This window comes from Gastrolobium bilobum, unplaced genomic scaffold (genome assembly GCF_033153095.1).
Source record: "Gastrolobium bilobum isolate Gb01-03AN ecotype WA unplaced genomic scaffold, APGP_CSIRO_Gbil_v1 utg18249, whole genome shotgun sequence".
Classification (NCBI taxonomy): domain Eukaryota; kingdom Viridiplantae; phylum Streptophyta; class Magnoliopsida; order Fabales; family Fabaceae; genus Gastrolobium; species Gastrolobium bilobum.
The window spans coordinates 432-13,930 of record NW_026898849.1 but is presented as its reverse complement, the minus strand read 5'-3'; the positions used below and the strand labels follow the sequence as shown (position 1 = coordinate 13,930).

At 40.0% G+C, this 13,499-nt stretch overlaps 1 non-coding gene across 1 annotated transcript; it reads right to left on the bottom strand.

Moving 5' to 3' along the window:
- Positions 1 to 10,998: 10,998 nt before the first annotated feature.
- On the bottom strand, positions 10,999 to 11,105 carry LOC133284714 (small nucleolar RNA R71). The gene has a single exon (XR_009747928.1). It is a non-coding gene; the product is annotated as a small nucleolar RNA R71 (small nucleolar RNA).
- Positions 11,106 to 13,499: the final 2,394 nt, after the last annotated feature.

The window sequence follows — 13,499 nt, the reverse complement described above, 5'->3', positions numbered from 1 at the left end:
TTTTCAACCTTAGACAAATTAAGACAAGACCCTTATTTCCTGTTTCACCCTCTCTGCTTTGAATGAAAAGAATCAATTGGCTTGCATTCTCTTCCACAACCACAACCCCTCTTGCGCAAGAAAACGGAATCTACAATGCAACAACAGAGAGAGAGAGGGAGGGGCCAAAAAGGCCTTGAATGGGTTGTGGGGGTGGGGGTGGTGGTTTTGATAAAAGAAAATTACATGATGGTTCGTTGATCTGATGATGAGAGAGAAAAACCAAAAAGTGCGCTAACATTTCAGACGGTTAGATCCACCACCTTTGTTGTTATGTCTTTCGGTTGGTCTTATTTTAACTTTGGTTGGCAATGGTTTTGGATCGTCTAACAATTTTCACAAAAAGTTAAAAATAAAATAAAATATACAGCATCTTCACTTGTTCACCTTTAAAATTATGTGTTTTATAGTTAAGAAAAAATAATTATAACTCAATTTTAAATATTTTGGGCCACACAATTTAAAACTGCATGGTACACGGTTCTATATCTGAACTGCAGACGATCGCAATTGTTGTTGGTGATTGCATTAACAAGAGTATCGAAAAAATTATTTAAGATAAAAAGTATTAAATATTTTTCAAAATTTTAAAATATCAACATTATTTATTTTTTCCGTATAATATTTTGTATATTAATTAATTATGAGTATTTCGTGTTGGGAAAACTCGGTTCCCTCAAGCTCGGCTAAGCAGCTTTTGTGCGGAAGTCAATCAACAAGATCCTGATCTCGGATCTCGGCAATACCTCGGCTTGAACTTCACCAGGTCAGGCAGCGCAGCGGAAAAATTAAAAATGAAAACAGGAGAGAGAGAAGAAGAACACAACCAGATTTAACGTGAGAAAACCTTCTTCAATGAAGAAGTAAAAACCCACGGGACCTAGTCCAGATCAAAAATCCACTATGAAAATAATGGTTACAAAGAATCAAATACACCAATGTGGTGGTTAACTCAATCTCTCCAACAATGGTGATAATCAAACTACCCTAGAGATGTTTCACTCAAACTTTCTCTAGAGATCTCTCAAATGCAAAGCATAAAGCTTTACTCAAACAATCAAATAATTTTTCTCTCAAATTTGTTCTCTCAAATCTGACCTAGCCTCCACCCACAACTAATAAGTATATATAGAGGAGGTGGAAATTAGGGTTAGGGTTTTTAGGAAACCCCTCAAATGGGCTTGGGCTTAGCATTGAAGGAGGAAGCCCAACAAATCTCCCCCTCCGACTTCAATGCGTCGGCTTCAGCATCAACCCGGCTCCTTCACAGCAGTCTTCAAATTTTCTTGCTGGAACCGGCTTTGTCATCATGTCGGACCAATTTTGGTCTGTGTGCACCTTGACGAGTTCGAGCTCTCCACCTTCCGCCACATCCCGGATCCAGTGATACCTCACATCAATATGCTTAGTGCGGGAGTGATAGGTTGAATTCTTTGCAAGATGGATTGCGCTTTGATTGTCACAACCCAGCTCGTACTTGTCTTGATCATGGTCGAGTTCCATGAGGAACTTCTTCATCCACAGCATTTCTTTGCTTGCCTCAGTAGTGGCAATGTACTCAGCCTCAGTTGTAGATAGTGCAACACATTTCTGAAGTCTTGATTGCCAAGAGACAGCTCCTCCGGCAAATCTCATCAAATATCCTGTAGTCGACTTCCTCGAGTCGGCGTCTCCCCCTAAATCAGAATCCGAGTAGCCTTGCAACTCGGCTTTGCCTTCTCCAAATCGGAGACATAAGTCGATTGTACCTTGGAGGTACTTGAAGATCCACTTCACTGCTTCCCAGTGCTCTTTGCCGGGGTTTGACAAATACCAGCTTACCATTCCAACAGCATACGCCAAGTCGGGTCTAGTGCAAACCTTTGCATACATCAAGCTTCCGACGGCGGATTGGTAAGGGACCTTCATCATCTCATCTTTGTCTTCATCAGATCTCGGACATTGCTTCTGGTTCAACTTTATATGTCCGGCTAGGGGGGTGTTCGCTGTTTTGGCTTTGTCCATGCTAAATCTCTTCAGAATCTTCTCAATATATTTCTCTTGACTCAGCCACAGTAGCTTCTTCTGTCTATCTCGGATGATCTTGATTCCGAGAATCTGCTTTGCAGGGCCGAGGTCCTTCATTGCGAAGGACGAGCTCAACGCCTTTTTCAGGGCGGCTATCCTCGATTTGTCTTTCCCTACAATAAGAATGTCGTCAACATATAACAACAAAATCAGAAAATCTCCAGCCTCATACATTTTCACAAATACGCAGTGGTCGACTTCTGTCTTTTCAAACTTATGATCAGTCATGAATGATTCAAATTTCTTGTACCACTGCCGAGGTGCTTGCTTCAAGCCATAGAGACTCTTCTTCAACCGACATACCATGTCTTCTTGGTCTGGAGCTTGGAATCCTTCAGGTTGCTCCATATATATTTCTTCTTCTAAATCACCGTGAAGAAATGCCGTCTTCACGTCCATTTGTTCTACCTCAAGGTCCATCGAAGCCGCCATGGCTAACACGGTTTGGACCGAGGTCATTTTCATCACAGGAGAAAAAATCTCCTCAAAGTCTACTCCTTTCTTCTAATTGCAGCCTTTCACTACAATCCGGGCTTTGTATCTCGGCTTTTGCCCGTTCTCTTCATTCTTAATCTTGTAAACCCATTTGTTTTTCAGAGCTCGTCTTCCTTTAGGCAACTCGGTCAGCTCATAGGTCTGATTCTCGTGCAGAGACTTCATCTCGTCTTGCATTGCCTTTTCCCATTCTTCTTTCTCTGAGCTCGTCACAGCCTCATCATAACTCTGAGGCTCACCGTCTTCAGCTACAACGGTGTATTCATCAGATGGGTATCTTGTAGAGGGTCTTCTTTCTCGAGTTGGATATCTCGGCTGTTCTTCAGCTTGAGAATCCGGTTCATCATTCTCATCCCGGATCTCATCATCAACTCGAACCTCAATGTCTTAGTCATCTTCAGCTTGTTGCTGATCATCATTTTCTTCATTTTCTTGATTTTCTTCCCCTGCTTCAGCTCGGACAGGAGGGATGGGTTCTTCACGTCTGACAGTAACCTGGACTTTAGGCTTCGAGATGTCATGAATGTTCTCATGCTCATGAAAGATCACATCTCGGCTTCTCACGATCTTCTTATTGATTGGATCCCAAAGTCGGAACCCGAACTCACGTCTCGGCGAACCAAGATAAATGCATTCTTTAGTCTTTGCATCAAGTTTGGCCCTTTCATCTTTAGGGATATGCACAAAAGCTCGGCATCCAAACACTTTCAATTGATTATAGGCCGCTTTTCGACCTGTCCAGACTTTTTCTGGAATTTCTCCTTCAAGTGGTCGTGATGGTGAGAGGTTGATCAAGTCAACAGCGGTTTTGACGGCTTCTCCCCAGAATGATTTCGGTAACCCGGCATTGGATAACATGCTTCGGACCTTCTCTTCAATAATTCTGTTCATCCGCTCAGCTAGTCCATTCAGCTGAGGTGTCTTGGGAGGCGTCTTCTCAAGTCGAATCCCGACCGCTCTGCATTATGCATCAAATGGGCCGCAATACTCACCACCATTATCAGATCGGACCACCTTCAATTTCTTGCCAGTCTCCCTTTCAACCATAACATGGAATTCCTTAAAGGATTGAAGTACCTGGTCTTTAGATTTCAACAAATATACCCACACTTTGCGGGAATGGTCATCAATAAATGAAACAAAGTACTGAGCTCCTCCAAGGGATCTTTCCGACATGGAGCAGACATCAGTATGGACGAGGTCAAGAATATACCTACGTCGTCTTGGTTGATCCGGTCTCACAAAAGAAACACGGCGCTGCTTTCCAGCTAGGCAATGTGTGCAACTCTCCAACGCTTGGCCTTTCAATCCGGTCAGTAATCCTTTCTTGTTCAGGATCTGTAGCCCTTTCTCGCTCATGTGGCCGAGGCGCTTGTGCCATAGCTCCAAGCTAGGTTCATCTCGAACAGAATTGGCTTCTCCGCCATTGATCTTTCCTTGCATCACGTACAAGGAGCCTTCTTTCTTACCTCGGGCCACGACCAATTTTCCCTTGGCCAGCTTCCATCTCACACTACCGAAGTAGTTCACTAACCCAGCATCGTTAAGCTTTCCTACCGAGATTAGGTTCAAACGCATGTCAGGAACATGCCTTACATCTTTCAACACAAGTCGGCTTCCGACATCTGTGGTCAGAGTTACATCACCGACACCAACAATCTTGCTGGTCACTTGATTTCCCATCTTCACGACTCCAAAATCACCACCTCGATAAAAGGAGAAAAAACCTTTGTGTGGAGTAAGGTGGAAGGAGGCACCAGAGTCAACAATCCAGGTGCAGTCATCATATGCAACATTCAAATAATTATCCTCACCAAGGAGGAATATCTCGGCCTCCGGGTTGGCAGCCACCGCAGTGGTGCTCTTGTCTTCCCTCTTCTTGGGAACAATCTGATCCGGCTTCACAAAGCCGTTCTTTTCATCATTCTGCAGGGTCCAGCAGTCTGGCTTCTTATGGCCTGTCTTTCCACAGTAAAAACACTTCAACTCATATTTCGGCTTTGATCGACCTCTGGACTTTCCTCTTCTATCACGATCTCGACCCCGGTTTTTGCTTCTACCCCGGGAGTCGGATTTCCCTTTGTTTTCAGCAACGTTGGCCTCAGACGTGCTCGGAGTACCTCGTTCTCTTCTCCTGGATTCTTCGCCCAGGAGGCTGTCTGTCACGACATCCATCTTCAATTTTCCATCTGGAGTCGAGTTATTCAGGGTCACCACCAGAGTATCCCATCTTTCTGGCAGCGAGCTAAACAGCAACAATGCCTGCAATTCTTCATCGATTTTCATGTCAGCCTTTGACAACTGATTCACAATACCTTTGTAAGTGTTCAGGTGTTCAATCATGCTCATGTCGTCTTTGTATTCAAGCTTCACAAGTCGGCGAACCAGGTATGCTTTATTCCTGGGAGTCTTCTTTTGAATCATGGACTCCAACTTCGTCCACAACTCATACGCGTTCGTGAATTCGGACACGTGCTCAAAGAGGCTTTTATCAATATATTTCCTGATCGTGGCTACCGCCTTCCGACTCAGGATCTCCCACTCCTTATCGGTCTTGCCTGCCGGTCTCTCATCAAGGATAATGGGCTCATGTAGATCTTTGCAGTAGAGATGATCTTCCATCATCGGTGTCCAATAAGTGAAGTTGTCTGCGGTCAACTTGAACATATCTCCATCATGAGTTATGCCACTGGTCTCCATCTCGTCTCCCTCAAAACCCGTCGAACTCGGGCTCTGATACCACTGTTGGGAAAACTCGGTTCCCTCAAGCTCGGCTAAGCAGCCTTTGTGCGGAAGTCAATCAACAAGATCCTGATCTCGGATCTCGGCAATACCTCGGCCTGAACTTCACCAGGTCAGGCAGCGCAACGAAAAAATCAAAAACGAAAACAGGAGAGAAAAGAAGAACACAACCAGACTTAACGTGGGAAAACCTTCTTCAATGAAGAAGTAAAAACCCACGGGACCTAGTCCAGATCAAAAATCCACTATGAAAATAATGGTTACAAAGAATCAAATACACAAATGTGGTGGTTAACTCAACCTCTCCAACAATGGTGATAATCAAACTACCCTAGAGATGTTTAACTCAAACTCTCTCTAGAGATCTCTCAAATGCAAAGCATAAAGCTTTACTCAAACAATCAAATAATTTTTCTCTCAAATTTGTTCTCTCAAATCTGATCTAGCCTCCACCCACAACTAATGAGTATATATAGAGGAGGTGGAAATTAGGGTTAAGATTTTTAGGAAACCCCTCAAATGAACTTGAGCTTAGCATGGAAGGAGGAAGCCCAATATTTCGAGGGTATGGGAGGAAATTTAGAAGCGATAAAGTTAATTTATTATTCAATTCAATAAAAGTTTATTCACTATTAAACCCACATTTAATGCAATAAAAGGATGAGGATAGCTTGCGGATGGGTTTCTAACAATCAGAGTAAGGGAAGTTCAATGGGCCTTGTCATCAAGATTATCGTGCTTCAATTACTGAATTTCAAATATTTTATGGAAGTATAAAACCATTCTTATTTAAATATAAAATGGCCTATATAATTTTCAAACAATGCAAAACGGTCCCTATGAGATTTTTATAATTTCTCTTTAAATAGAGAATAAGCCTAAATAATAGCAATGATTTGCATTTTTTTTTTAAAATTGCAAGTGTTTTGGACTAGTTAGTCACACAGGTCAGGCTAATGAGTCGGTCATTAGACTCATATAAAGGGTCATTTCTTTGTATACAAAAAAAAAAAAAAGGTCATTTCTCTGAATTCTTAGAATGGAACTTTTAGATTTTCATTATAAAGGTTCTTATTCCCCTACACAGCATAGGTCGGTTCTTTGACCCATCGGTTTTTTTTTTTTTTTTTTAGTTTTAATGTACCAATTTATTATTTAATTCTAGTTATTTATCCTCCTATGAGGAAACTTCTTAGAAAGATCATAGACATTTGTATAATATTTATTAGGGGTGTTAACGGGCCGAACCGAGCCGAGCTTTGGTCTTAAAAGATTAAGCCTGTGTTTAAATGTGTCGGCCTGACCAAGCCTGTTATCTGTTGTGAATATAATTTCAGCCTGTGGCCTGTCTTATTTATAAAAAAATAAAAGTCTAGTTTAGCCTGTTAGCCTGTTTAAAACAAAATAAGACAACAAAAATTTATCCAAACAAAATATACAGTCAACAACACTAGTAATTCCATAAATATTCATAAATTTAATGTATATCCAAACAGCATAATATAAAACAAAATCATTCAAAAAGTCTGTTTAATTAATAAAATAGGATGAAATGGATTGAGGAGAGAGAGATGGCTATCACAAGTAGTATAAAAAATATAAAATAAAAATAAAAATTAATATATTAGGCCAGCCTTAGAGACTTTAAGGCCGAGTTTTTAAATTGGAGCCTGAGGCCTTTTTATTAAATGAGCTTTTATACAAGTCCAAGCCTGGTTCCAACAATCAATTTTAAACATAAAAGTTCAGGTCTTCACGAGCCGAGTCAAGGGCTCTTGTAAGGCCCCTAGCTTGTTTAGCACCCCTAAATAGGAGTCGTTTAGTAACGTGAGAAGGACCAGCATCACTGAGTGCCACGACCTTCTTCCTATGTCACTCACACATTTTTTATTTTGACTAAACTCCATTTTGGATCCTTAACAAAAAATACGGTCCTCACTTTAGTCTTTTACAAAAAAAATTAGTCGTTTGGTCCCTATGAAATTCAAAGTGGATCCATTTTAGTTCTTTTGAGAGACTAATATGGGTCTTTTTTGAATTTGTGAGGACCATGATTTCAACTAAATAGGTCCACTTTGAATTTCTTAGGAACCTCGGGACTATTTTTTTTATAAAGGACTAAAGTGAGGACCGTATTTTTTGTTATGGACCAAAAGAGGCTTTACTCTCTCTTTTTTCAATTGAGTGACGCCCCCATCCCCTGGGGCACTCATAGGATTGTGCCAAGTGGCAGAATCTCATTAGTCCCATTACTGTAAAATTTCGGAAGACCATAACTTTTGACTCGAGTATCCAAATCAGATGATTTTTTTAATTTCATATAACTTTTTGAGATCTACCCAATGACACCTTATTTGACATATTTTATCTTCCATTAACATAGTTGAAATTTGCAACAATAGTTCCACATTTTTACAAATTCGAACTATATTTGTGAGAGATAAAATATGTCAAATGAGATGTCATTGCGTAAATCTCAAAAAGTTATGTGAAATAAAAAAATCCATCTAATTTGGATACCCGAGTCACAAGTTATGGCCTTTTGAAGTTTTATGATAACAGGACTAACGAGATTGTGACACTTGGCACAATCCTATAAGTGCCCTAGGGGAGGTGCTTCACTCAATTGAAAAAAAAATATGAGTGACGCGGGGGAGGTTCATGGCACTCAGTGCTGCTGGGCCCCCCTCACGTCACTCAATGACCCCCATTGGTAAATACCATGAATCAAATACCAGATTGAAAAACTAAAGGGGTAAAAGCTCCAAATGGGTCAAAGAGCCGCATAGGTCATACCTCACGTTTTATGTGAATGTGTTTGCCTTATACACATTGGGGCCCACTAATACAAAATGATTATGGCTTATTCTCTCACTCATTTTTTAAAATTCTTCTCCACCTATATGATATACCTCTCTTTAGCTATTAAAAAGGGACCTTATACTTATTTCAAAATTGTTACTCTACTGGAATACTCTCTTAAAATCATTGTGTTGATACATCCCTCTTTGCTCTCAGCAAAAGCTCGAGATAACATCTACGATGACTCTCTATAAAATTTTGGTTCGTACCACTGCATCTTATATCACTATTATATTACTTTATCCATTCGAGGAAAACAAACCTAAACTCACCATAAGAGTTCAATATATTTTTTAAATGATTTTAAATTAAAAGTAGTTTTGATCATCAAATCATTATTTCAATCTTTGAAATTTATGAAATTTGTTTTCTTTTATTTCATAACTAGTATCTAAAAGCATGGTTAACAATTTTTCTTTAAAAAAATTAAGAGTAAATACCCTTTTTAGTCCCTAACAAAAAATACGGTCCCCACTTTAATCTCTTACAAAAATAAATTAGTCAGTTAGTCCTTAACAAATTCAAAGTGGACCCATTTAGTTGAAATCGTGGTCCCTCACAAATTCAAAAAAGACTCATATTAGTCCCTGATAAACCTTTAGTTTATCTTATTTTATAGACTAAATTAATATAAAATATCAAGTTAAATAAGTCAAAAACTAGGGTTTAATATAATAATCATGAACATTATCTGAATTTTTGTTTAATTGAATCATCTTTGCTATTTTTTAGGGATTTGTTGACAAAAGGAGTCAAAGATGAAGATTGGATAGATAGAGATCACAACTAGAAAAGATGAAATCAAGAGATGATAGAGGAAGATCAAAAACAAGATAGATTTGAGATCTTATCAAGTTGTTAGAGAGGAAGCTTAAGCCTCCATCATGAAGCTTAAGCCTCCTAAACAAGCAAATAGCCTCTGCCAATGGAAGCTTAAGCCCCAATAAGGAAGCTTAAGCCTCCAAGATACCCAAAAAGTCTCGGCCTATGGGCGCTTAAGCCCCCAAATCAGGGCTTAAGCGCGCGACAAGAAGAAAAAGTTGTCGCGAGGAGCGCGCTTAAGCGCCCAACGCGAGTCAGAATTCACTGTCCTAGGGCGCTTAAGCGCGATACAACAAGCTTAAGCGCCCAGACAAATCCAACTTAGGCCCATTCGAGTTTTCTACTAGGATACGAACTCTTGGCCAATAAAAAGGCCATTGGGGACCAGAAATTTACAACTTTCACATTGCTAAACAACTCTTGGGTGCTTAGAGGCTGAAGGAACGCGGAGGAACATCAGATTCATGTTCGTGAGCGGCGGAGACGGATCAACATCAAGTGTTCACTGGAGATATTGAAGATCCACTAATTATCTATGGAGTTTGGGGGAGCTTTTCTATTTTCTTTTGTTCTTGATTTTGCTATGTCCGGCTAGTTCTTTAAGTAGTTAGGGTTAGATGGATTTTAGTCAATTTATTATGTTTTGAACAATTCGCTGTGTTAATTTTCCTTTATATCATGAATGAAGTTACCTGTTTTTAATGCTTTATATAGGCTTGAATCTTATATAATGATCATCGGTGAATGCATGACAATAGGAATGTTGGTGTGTGATCCATATCTGATAACTTCATCGTAAACGTTATGATTCTAGGGATAGACATAGGGTTTGCGTAATCTTTAAGATTCTTGAATTTAATGCTTGCATGCTTGGGGAATAACCGGGGAACTAGGGTTCTTCCAATATTGTAAAGGTTTTAGAGTAACAAGGGATTGAGCTCTAATAACATGCAAAGAATTGATTAGATTGATACTAAGGACAATTAACATTAAGAAGGAATTCAAACGTAATAAGGAGATTAAATGAAATCGAACCCCTAGCTACGTCTTTATTTTATTAGTTAAATCACATCTTTAATTTCTTGTCTTTAATTCTTGCAAGTAATTAGCTTAATATTTGATATTTTAATTTTGCAATTCAAATCCTGTTTCCAAATACACTTTCGATTGTCCAACTAAGTTTGCGATAGTGAATTAGAGCTTGAACCGTAATCCTCGTGGGAACGATCTCTTACTTAATCATATATTACTTGTACGATCGGTGCACTTGCCGTGAGTAGCAACAAGTTTTTGGCGCCGTTGCCGGGGATTACTATTTCAACATTAATAGTAGCTATTAATTCTTTAGATTGGACCTTATTTTCTGTTATTTAATTTTCTATTATTTAAATTCAGTTTTATTTTCTTATTTTATATAATCTATTTTTCTGGTTTATGCGAGGTACCGTTGACACCGATTCCTTGCAATTCGACCCGGAGATAGAGAAAACAGCAAAAAGAAACAGAAAACTTGCTAAAGAAAGAAGACAACAAGAGAAAGAAGCTTCAAGCTCAACAGAACCAAGAGAAGAAGCAATGGGAGACAACAATGCACCTCCACCACCTCCGAGAACGTTGGGAGATTACATGACTCCTGCTCGAGTTCCACAGACGGCGAGTATTGTTAGACCAAACGTGGATGCTAACAACTTTGAACTCAAGCCGGCACTTTTACAATTAATTCAGAAAGACCAATTTGCCGGAGGAAGCACGGAAGACCCTTACATCCATCTGGAAAACTTCTTGCTATATTGTGATACCTTGAAGATGAATGGGGTGTCTCAGGATGCTATTTTGCTCAGATTGTTCCCCTGTTCACTTCAAGACGAAGCAAGGGGATGGTTGCAATCGTTACCTCAAGGAAGCATCACCCACTGGGACGACTTGGCAAACAAATTTTTGGACAAATTTTTCTCATCTTCGAAAATGGCAAAGCTCAAGGCGGATATCACTTCTTTTGAACAAAAAGGAAGTGAATCTCTATATGAAGAATGGGAAAGATTTAAGGGACTACTTAGGAAGTGTCCCCAACATGGCATTGAAGCTTGGGAGCAAGCGAGAACCTTCTTTCAAGGGATGACGCCGAACACAAGAACATTGGTGAATGCTGCATCAGGAGGGTCCTTAAAAACAAAAACTCCAGAGGAAGCCTTGGAATTACTAGAGTCTCTAGCCTCTCAGGAGTATGATAATGCTCCAGTACCACAGAGAAGAGCGGGGATTATGAAACTTGATGGCTATGATGCCATCTTAGCTCAGAATGAACAGATTTTACAAATTAACAAGAAAGAACAAGAACAACTAGATGCTCTCACAAAGCAATTTACCAGTTCTCAAGTCTCTTCTGTTAATAATATTCAAATAACTTGTGGTATTTGTGCAGGTGCTCACGCTACTGAAGACTGCAAGGCACCCGAAACTGCAGATGTTAATGGAATTTGGCATGATCAGAAAGTTCCATATAACCCAGGGAGGAACCAATACGACAATAACCAGAATCAAGGGTGGAGAAATAAAAATCAACATCCAGGATTCAGTTATAACTCGAATCATCAGCTAAATCCTCCTATGCCAGCACCACAGCAACCTCCACAACAATCAGAGTGGGAGAAGGCCTTTGCACAACTATCCAAAACCACATCAGACTATGTTCAAAGTACCAATGCATTCAGGGAAGACACTTCAGCCTTTATGCAAGAAACCAGGGCCTCATTCAGGAATCAAGAAGCCTCAATCCGGAATCTAGAAACTCAGATTGGTCAATTGTCAAGGCAGTTCAACGAAAGAACCCAAGGCACCTTCCCAAGTAATACAGACGTTAATCCAAACGCACACTGCAAGGCCATTACCACTAGAAGTGGCATTGTAATTGAACCTGTGATTAAGCCTTCAGTAGAGAAAAAGAAAGCTGAGGGATCTGCCATTGAAGAAGAAAAAGAGAAGGAAGTTGACAAAGAGCCTGCTGCAGAGAAAGCTGTTCCTGAAAAGAAAGAGTTCAAATGGGAGAAAAAGAAAGCTCAAGAAAGACAAGAAAAGCCATTGGAGCTCTCACCTTATGCAAAAATTCCATATCCGCAGAGGTTCAGAGAGGAAATCAAAAAGCAGCAGTATTCGAAGTTCCTTGACATCTTCAAAAAGCTACAAATCAATCTTCCATTTGCTGAAGCCTTGGAGAACATGCCGAATTACGCAAAGTTCATGAAAGATCTCTTATCGAAGAAACGTAAACTGAAAGAATGTGAAACGGTGACGTTGACGGAAGAGTGTAGTGCTATAATTCAGAAAAAGTTGCCTCCAAAACTTGGAGATCCTGGAAGTTTCAGCATTCCCATAGAAATTTGCAACATTGATATGGGAAAGACGTTATGTGACTTGGGAGCTAGTATTAACCTTATGCCATTATCCATCTGCAAGGCTCTGGGGATTCATGAATTAAAGCCGACCAAAGTTTCACTGCAGCTAGCAGACAGATCTACCAGAAGGCCAGATGGAGTTATTGAAGATGTCTTGGTGAAGATTGATAAGTTCATATTCCCTGCAGACTTTGTCATCTTAGACATGCAAGAGGATGCTGAGATTCCCTTACTGTTGAGAAGGCCCTTTTTAGCCACTGCAAGGGCTATGATTGATGTGGAGCAGGGTAAGCTGATGTTGCGGGTTAATGATGAAACCGTAACTATTCTTGAATCTATGAAACATCCTTCCGACGGAGGAGATTGCTTCAAGGTTGATGTGATCAATGATGCAGTGCTAGATACAGTTGATGAAATACTCCAACCACTGATGGAATTGGAGTCATTAGAAGAAGATCTACTGCACAATACGACTGAAGCAACAGAAGGAGAACAAGAGGTTGAAAAGCTAGAAGAGAAAGTTGATGATATCATTCCAGGTGCACCAAAGGTTGAATTGAAAGAACTTCCTCCCACTTTGAAATATGCATTTCTTGGAGAAAGCAAGACATATCCGGTGATCATCAACATAAATTTATCAACCGCCGAAGAAGAAAAATTATTGAAAGTGTTGAGAGAGCACATAACAGCTATAGGATGGTCTATTACAGACTTGAAAAGAATAAACCCATCTTTTTGCACTCATAAAATATTGATGGAGAATGAGGTGAAGCCAGTCAGACAACCACAGAGAAGATTGAATCCAACTATGAAGGAAGTTGTGAGAAAAGAAGTCGTGAAGCTCTTGGATGCTGGTATGATCTATCCAATCTCTGATAGTGCATGGGTGAGTCCGGTACAAACAGTTCCAAAGAAAGGTGGGATCACAGTGGTACGTAATGAAAACAATGAGTTGATTCCTACAAGAACTATTACCGGCTGGAGAATGTGCGTCGACTACAGGAGACTTAATGCCGCTACAAGAAAAGATCATTTCCCTCTACCATTCTTAGATCAAATGTTGGAGAGGCTAGCGGGACA